This window comes from Psammomys obesus, unplaced genomic scaffold (assembly GCF_907164565.1).
Source record: "Psammomys obesus unplaced genomic scaffold, mPsaObe1.curated_primary_1811, whole genome shotgun sequence".
In the NCBI taxonomy this organism is placed as follows: Eukaryota; Metazoa; Chordata; class Mammalia; order Rodentia; family Muridae; genus Psammomys; species Psammomys obesus.
The window spans coordinates 3,197,030-3,205,950 of NW_026596162.1; the positions used below are offsets into that span (position 1 = coordinate 3,197,030).

The following is an 8,921-nucleotide window of genomic DNA, read 5'->3' on the forward strand; positions in this document are numbered from 1 at the left end:
TAAAAGTTGTGGGGGGGGGGGCCTTCCTGATGTGGATGTTGTGAGCACCAAAATAAAAGATGTATAGAATATGGTTTTAATGGAGGCTTTTATCCTATATATAGCAGCATCTTGCTCCAAAGATTGGCAGCAGAAGGTTGCTAAAGACCCTGAGGAGTCAGTGTGTTCCCAGGTTTGCTCTGATGATCTGTGCAGCAGTAAGGCCTTGCCCATATAGTAACAACTCAGAAAAAGAAACTAGAACAAGGCTTGCTGGAAGTCACTGCTGCTCCCAGAGGGTGGCTGACTGATGGGGATGTCAGGTAGCTACACTCCAAAGGGAGAAGCAGAGACGCCATTGTACGAGCTTCCTTCTTCCTAGTTCACTAAGTTTTGACGCTGTGCTAGGCATGGCCCCAGGTGCACAGGCAAGCCCAACCGCCTGTCTCCACCTCTCCTTTCCCCTTGCTCTCCCTTCCCAGGCCCAAAGATGCTTAAGTGTTTGTGAGAACTTGGGTCTTTTCAACACTGGGTTCTGTGTTGATCCCTTCCAGCTGCTCCATTCCCATCTGTTTTCATTGGCCATAGTCGGTACAATTCAACCCCATGCTCCAGAAACATGAACTTGACCGTCTCTCCAAATTCCAAGAAACTAGACTGTGAAGCAGCAAGGGTCCTGTCAAAATTACCCAATTGTCCTTTTTAAACAAAAATGCAGAAGTCGTTGGAGTCCCCTTCCCATACCCATGGATACAGAGGAAAGATGTTTGTTGGCAAGAAAAACAGATGAAAATTATGGGAGAGTCGGTAGATGGGAAGCAGTGACTTTGCACTGCGTTCCACTCAGAGACCCCATCCCAGCCTCCTCTCTCCTCTAAAGCATGGCCTCTCAGCACGTGCCACCATCACCATCCCCACTCATAAAACACAACCGATGACAGGCCTTGGGAAGTGTCACACTCAACATTTTGTTCCCTGCACAGTTGTCTTGGTATCTGGTGCTAGAACTCCTTGGGGATACCAACTCCCTCAGATGTTCAAGCTTCTCATACAAAGTGGAGAGGATTTTCTCATTTCCCACACATGTATAAAAGACTATCTCAATCATCTCCAGATTACCCACTTCACCTATTCAATACCGTATAAGTAGCCCTAGTACTGTGTTGTTAGGGAAATAATGACAGAAAAGGTCTGTGTGTTTCCGAAAGACACATTTTTCACTACACACACAAATCTTTCCACAGTTGGAACCTATACCTACAGAAGGCCACATATACACACAGACACAGTCAACACATGCACACATACATACTCAGACACAGATACGCTCACACCCACATTCACATACAAACACTCACACATACTTAACACAAACATATACACATGCACACACATTCACACACACATAAATATACATGCACACGTACACAGTCATACACAAACCCACTCACGCATATATACTCAACACAGACATACTCACACATACACTTTCGCACACACATACACTCAGACACACACACGCACACACAGAGTGAACCAGAAAACTCCACCAAGCATTGTAGTGGCCACTGTTCTAAGAGCTATATATTCAGAAAGCCATTTCCTTGCCAGCCAAACTCACGGTGGGGGGGGGGGGGGGGGGGGGGCTATCAATACTCCTAAAATCTGTAAATGCAGAAACTGAAGCACAGTTTCAGGGAGCTACACCAAGCCATAGGCTGGTGAGGAACCCATGGCTGAAACACAGGAAGGCTAGCTCCCAAGTCTATAAGAAAAAAAAAGTGAACCAAAGAACAGATGTTAGGGTCCAGGATTCACTGAAGGAAGGAGCCAGATTCAAGTAGTATGTAAAAGCAAAAAGTGTTGAGTCTGCAGAAAATTCCAGCATGCTGAGGTCACCACTTTCAAAATGGCGGCTACCCCAAGGGGAGCTTGAAGGCTCCTTTTAAAGCCAGAAATGGGAATTCTTACTGTGGCTACGTGACCTCGATTGGGATTGCCTGGTGCCCATGAAGGCTATGTGACTCTGACTGGGATTGGTAGGGCCAAGTCAAGAGCTGGGGTCTTTCCAAACCAGCAGTTAAGCAACCTTAACTAGGTTAGGGATGCTTAACTAAGCATCCCTAGGCCAGATGTCTTGGCTGTTAATGATTGGTTACCCTTTTTCTGTGGTTTTTCCTGTAACTTCAGGCCTGTTCTGTCTAGCAAGAAAATGAAGCCTGTCATGGAGTTAGTCTGGCTTATTTAGCAAGGCTCTCTCACAAACATGAGACATATGGATGTGTGTACATTTTTTGGCCAGGAGTTTATTCAAAATAATCACTTATGAACTCAGCCTGGTGGTGTGACTATGTTTTAAATTACTATAAATGGTATCAGATTTTCCTCCTTCAACTTAGTGGAAAGGTGTGTGTGTGTGTGTGTGTGTGTGTGTGTGTGTGTGTGTGTGTATGCTGGAGGTCAAAGGACACCCTCCAATGATGATCCTCTCCTTCCTAGTTGAGACAGGGTCTTCTGATGTTTGCTACTAGCTTGCCAGAGGACTTCTGCTTCCTCTCTCATCACAAGAGCACTGGTATTGCAGATACATGCTACTCTGCCTGACTTGACATGGGTTCTAGGAAGTTAAACTCGGCTTCTGTCTTAGTTTATTTCCATGAAGAGACACCATGACCACAGCAGCGCTTATAAAGGAAAACATTTAATTGAGGCTAGTTTACAGTTTCAGAGGTTTAGTCCATTATTGTCGTGGTGGGAAGCATGACAGAGTGCAGGCAGACATGGTGGTGGACAAGTTGCTGAGAGTTCTACATCCAGATTAGTAGACAGCAGGAAGAGACTGAGACACGTCCTTCAACAAGGCCACACCTCCTAATAGTGCCACTCCTTCTGGGCCTATGGGGGCCATTTTTATTCAAACTACCACATTCCACTCCCTTGCCCCCATATGCTCATAGCTATATCATAATGCAAAATGCACTTAATCCAGCATCAAAAGTCCCCATACTCTATAACAGTTTCCACCCTGTGAAAGTTCAAAGTCCAAAGTCTCTTCTGAGACTTATGCCAATCTCTTAACTGTAATCCCCTATAAAATCAAAATCAAAAAACAGATCATATAATGGAACAGTATATATATTACTGTTCCAAAAGGGAGGAAGGGGAGCATAGCAAAGATATACTGGCCCAAAGCAACACCAAAAAGCAGCTGAGCAGACTTGAAAATCTACCTCTCCATGTCTGATGTCAAAGCACTCTTTAGACCACCAACTCCTTTCACCATTTTTGATTGCAACACACTTCTCTCTCTTGGGCTGGTTCCACTCCCTGTTTGCAGCTCTTCTTGGAAGGTAACCTACAACTCTGGCATCTCTAATATTTGGGGGTCTCCGAGGCAATCCAGGCTTCACCTTCACAGCTTCACACAATGGCCTCTGTAGGCCTCCGTGCAGGGACACCCCTGACACATGGCTGGCCTCAGCTTCTCACATAGCAAGTGCTTTCCCCACTTAGCCATCTCTGGAGCCCCTAAAGATTCTTAAATATACTTTCAACTGAAATAGAATTACATTACTCTGCCTCCCTTTCCTCACTCCAACTCTTCCTAGCTACACTCTCTCCAGCACCTCTCACGTCCTTCTGACTCTCAAGCTGATAGCCTTTTCCCACTGATTATTATTATAACATACATGAATGTAGTGCATTTGTGTGTGCTTGAATAAATATAAATACAACATGCAGAGCCCCTTTTTTGGTGGTGTATATGGTTTATTAAGGTTGTCCATTCTTCAATAAGGGCTCATCCCTGGGAGAGGCTAATTCTTTTTCTCCCAGCAGTAATTAGTGGCCTAGTTCTTTGTCTAGGAGTGGGACCCTGTAAAATTTTTCCCTCTTCTATGTTAGCATGTTTATTAACACTGCCCTTATTTCACTTGTTTGTGTGGCCTTTTCTAGGATGGACAGTTTCCTAGCAGACTTCCTGATACTGTGTCGTGTACAATTTTTCTACCCCTCTTCCTTATTGTTCACTGGGCTATAGATGCAGGGACCAGAATAGAGATGAATCTGCTGAGGCTGGGTTTCCCAGCCCAACAATTTATTGATCACTGAATTCTGTCCAGCTGTGGTTTTCTGTGATTGTCTCCATTTGCTGTAAAGAAAAGTTTCTTTGATGAGGGATGGTAGCTACACTTATCTGTAAGTATAAGGATAAGATTTGAAATGTAGTAAGGAATTATGCTGGTCTAGCAAAGTGGTAAAAATAAGTTCTCCTGTAAGATCCATAACCTCACTAGCTCTGAGAAACTGGCTACATTTCCAGTACCAGGTAGGATTTGCCTCCTGTTGGATGGGCCATAGTCCAATTAGACAGCTGTTGGTTGCCACTGACATGTGAGTGCCACTATTGCACTGTTATGTCCTGGAGATTTTTGATGGGTTGAGTATGTCATTGAGTTCCCTCAGCATGACGAAAACTTGTGTCAATCTCATATCTGTGTTTTTTTCAATGTTAAAAAAGATGCAAAACCAGGATGCCACAATCTGCAGTAGCATCAGCACCCAGAAGAGGAGCTACATCAGGAAGTAAAGCTGAATAGCAATCCTTGAACATAATTAGAAATTTAAAATTTCTCACAAATGGCAGATGCTGATCCAACCAATCAGAACTTTGAGTGTTTTAAGTACAGCATAGAAAGCTTAGAGGATTTATTATCCTGACATGGGCATGTTTCTAGTGTCATGGTATCTGCCTTCCTTCAAGCCCATGAAAATACACATGTATGAAATATTAGAAACTAAGAGACACATATGAGAAAATGTGTGGTGTTTGTCTTTCTGAGCCTGGGATACCTCTTTAATATAATATTTTCTAGTCCTTTCCGTTTTCACTGAAATTGGCATAATCCCATTTTCCTTATGGCTAAATAAAATTCCACTGTATATATGTGCTCCATTTTTATTATCCATTTGTCTGTTGAAGGACATCTAGGCTGATTCCATTTCCTTGCTGTTATGAAATGAGCAGCCATAAAAGTGGATGAGCAAATGTCTCTCCAGTAGAATGTAGAGTCTTTTGAATAGATGCCCAGGACTCATATAGCTGGGTCATATGGGAGTTCTAGTTTTAGCTTGTTAGATAAATGTCCCAACTGAAATCCTTGATGGCCACACCTGGTTACACTCCTACCAGCAGGGACTCATGCTCTTCCTTCCCACATCCTCAACAGGATTAGTTGTCTCTTGTCCTAGTGACAACCATTCTGACAGGGGTGAGATAGAATAGATTTATACTTCCCTGATAAGGATGTTGAACATTTAAAAGAAATTTATTGACCATTTGTATTTCCTCTCTCGATAATATTGTTTAGCTTGTCAGCCAATATTTTACATTGGGCTTTTGTTTCTTCAATGTTTAGTGTTTTTAATCTCGGTATCATATGTGTTTAGATGTTAATCTTCTATCATGTGTATGGATAGAAAAATCATCCCATTCTTTCTTCTCTTTTTATTAAAAATAATTTTAATACAACATATTCTAATCACAACTTTTTCTCCCCATTTTCTTTCAGATCCCCCCACAAACACACACGAAAACAAAATCCATGAAAATAAAAAGTCAGAAATTATAATATACAAGCAAAAGACCAGTGAAGATTAAAAACTACCCAAAAAAGCAATATAAACCTACCCCCCCCAACTCTCCAAAAACACCCTTGAGTTTGTTCTGTGTTGACCATCCACTGGTTGGCATGGAGCCTTCCTTAAACTTGGTTAATACACCCAGTGAGACTCCACTTGAAAAAACTAATTTTTGCAAGCAGAGGCCAATTTGAGATAGCTTCTTGGTTAGAGATGTGAGTTCACGTCCACTTCTCCCTCTCGGCCCTGGCTTGAAGCTGTACAGGCCCTGTGACTGCTGCCACAGCATCTGTGAATTCATATTTATGTCAGTCCTGTTGTGTCTCAAAGACACTGTCTCCTTGGTGTTTGTCATCTGCTCTGGCTCTTGCAGCTTTTCCACTTCCTCTTCTGTACAGTTCCCTAAGCCCTGAGGGATGTGGTTTGATGAAGACATCTCACTTAGGACTGAGTATTCCTAAGGTGCTCACTCTCTATACATTGCCCAGTTGTGGGTCTCTGTATTAGTTCACATCTACTATAAGTGGTGTCCAGTTTTTAGTTCTTTATATATTCTACATGTTAACTCTCTATCAGATGTGTAATTGGTAAAGATATTTTCTTATTCTGTAACTTGCCACTTTCTCCAAGTGATGGCATCCTTTACCATGCAGAAGATTTTTTGTTTTTGTTTTTGTTTCATGAGGTCCTATTTGTCAGTATTTGGCCTCGTTTCTTTCTTTTTATTTTCTGTTTCTTTTTTAAATTTATTTATTTATTATTAATTACAGTTTATTCACTTTGTATCCCAGCTGTAGCCCCCTCTTTCATCCTCTTCCAATCCCACCCTCCCTCCTTCAGCTCCTCCCATGCCCCTCCCCAAGTCCACTAATAGGGGAGGTCCTCCTCCTCTTTCCTCTGATCCTATTGGCCTCATTTCTTGACGTTATGGAGTCCTATCCAGACTATCATTAACTATGTCTCTATCTTGAAGTGTTTTTCCTTATTTTTTTCTTGTAGAACTTTCAGAGTTTCAGGTCTTATGTTAATATCTCTGATCCACATGGAGTTAATTGTTAATCCACAGGGAGTGAAAGGTGAGAAAGATCATTCTCTTTCATGTGGATATTCAGTTTTCCCAGCATTATTTGTTTAAAAGGGCTTCTCTCCAAGTGATCCCAGCAAGTATTTTTGGTGTCTAAAGGTGTGTGCATCTATGTCTGGTCTTCTGGTGATCTACATGTGTGTTCTTGTGTCAGAGCCATGCTGCTTTTATTACTACAGCTCTGTTACATAACTTGAAATCTGATACTTCCAGCATTGTTTTTTGCCCAGGACTGCTTTGGCTATCTAACAATTTTATGTTTATAAAAGAATTAAATTTTTTTCAGTATCTGGGGAAAATGATATTGACATTTTGATGGGGACTTAATTGAGTCTTTACAGAGCCTCTGGTAAAATGGCCATTTTTTTTTTACAGTATTGATTCTTCCAACCCACAAGCATAAGAGATTTTTACATCTTTCAGCAATTTCTCTCTTGAGGAACCAAAAGAAGTTTCCTGCCTGTTGGGTGTTTTGAAATCTTCATTATAGAGTTCGGCACTTCCTTAGTTGGGTTTATTTTGATATTTTACATTTATCCTCATAAATCCTATTGTAAATGGGATTTCCCCTTCTTTTTTTTCTTCAGCGTGTTTGCCATTCATATATAGGAGAGCAGCAGATTTTTGTATGATAATTTTGCATTCTGCCACTTTACTGTGTTAATCAGCTCTAAAAGATTTTCTGGTAGGGTCTTTGAGATCTCGCATATGTAATTATATCATCAACAAATGGAGATAGTTTGACTTCTGTCCTTTCTAGTTGAATCTCTTTAATTAATGCCCCTTGTCTTACTTCTCTGGCTAAGACTCCTAATGCAATATGTAAGAGTGGAAAAATGGGATACCTGTCTCTTACTCCTAGTTTTTTCCATTTAATATGATGCTGGCTGTGGCTTTGTCATATATAGCCTTTATTGTGTTGAAATATGTTCCTTCTGTTCGTTGTTTCTCTGGAATTTTTATCATGAAAGGATTCTGGATTTTATCAAAAAGTCCTTTCCGCATCGATTGAAATTCCCATGCCATTTCTGTCCTTGAGTCCACTATATGATAAGCTGCAATTTTGATTTACATATGTGGAACCATCCTTTCATGCTTGGAATAAAGCTGACTTGATTGCGATGAATAAACTTTCCTATGTGTTCTTACATTTGATTTGCAAGTATTCTAGTGAAAAGAAAAAAACATGTTTCTTTTTTTTGTCTAGGCTAGGTCCAACCCTCCTGGCCACACTTAGCAGACACACACACACACTCCTCTGTTCCTTCAATCCTCTGTCCCTTCCTCAGCCCTTCCTCTCTTTTGTGATCTGGACTGTTTTCTTTCATCTCCTGGCTCTACCCCTCCTTGTCTCCCTTCCCCCTACCACAGTGACTAAGTGCTTTACTCAGTGCCAAGTGCTTTGGGGAACCCAAGGTGAACCAAGGATGTTTTCTGCCATCAAAGACATTATTGACCTAAGATAAGAAATCTATAAAACTATGGTTCAAAGTCACCACATGTGGTGCTTACATTGAACAGAAATAAACAAAACGGCAGGTCAGCCTGCTAGGTGGCTCATCCCCCTGTTATCCCACTTCTGAGAACAAGAACAAACTAGGAAACTGAATAACTAATTGTTTTCCTGCCTGCCTTAAAGTTATCTGAATCCTATTACAAGGTGTTCAGCTGTATGTGTTCATGTTTTAATAATATTTTTGTGTATGGACCATATTTTGTATCCATTCACCTGTTGCTGGAAACCTAGGTTATTCCGAAGTCTGTATTCTGTAATAAGCAAAATGTATTATAACGTTGATAGTCATGCTTCCTTAGTCACATCCTTCCCCGTATCCACTTTGTACCTTTAGCATCTCAGCAAAAGGTTACCACCTACTGACCACAGCCTGTGTGTTAGCAGGAGCTGTATTCAGGTGGTCCCTTTGGCCTGTATCACCTGCTTCCATTTGTTTCCTGTGCAGATTTAACACAATAATCCTTCCTCCATACCCAACCAGAATAGTTGCTTCAGTCATTGCCAGAGCCAAAGAATGGTGTGGGGGAGCAGGTGGCAGAGACTCTGATTAACCATTACTGGGGTGCAGTTGGATAGGAAAAATAACTGAATGTTTTGTGATGGGCAACCATTCATGGTTCCTACCTCTGCTACAGCCCTGATCTCAACTTTAGGGGTGTGTGTGTGTGTGTGTGTGTGTGTGTGTGTGTGTGTGTGTGTGTG

The 8,921-nt window shown here is 41.6% G+C and overlaps 1 protein-coding gene across 1 annotated transcript in view; it reads left to right on the forward strand.

Annotated features, from left to right (window-relative positions):
- Ly86 (lymphocyte antigen 86) overlaps positions 1-8,921 on the forward strand; it is a 65,087-nt gene that overhangs the window by 30,835 nt on the left and 25,331 nt on the right. The gene's annotated exons all lie outside the window — the stretch shown is intronic.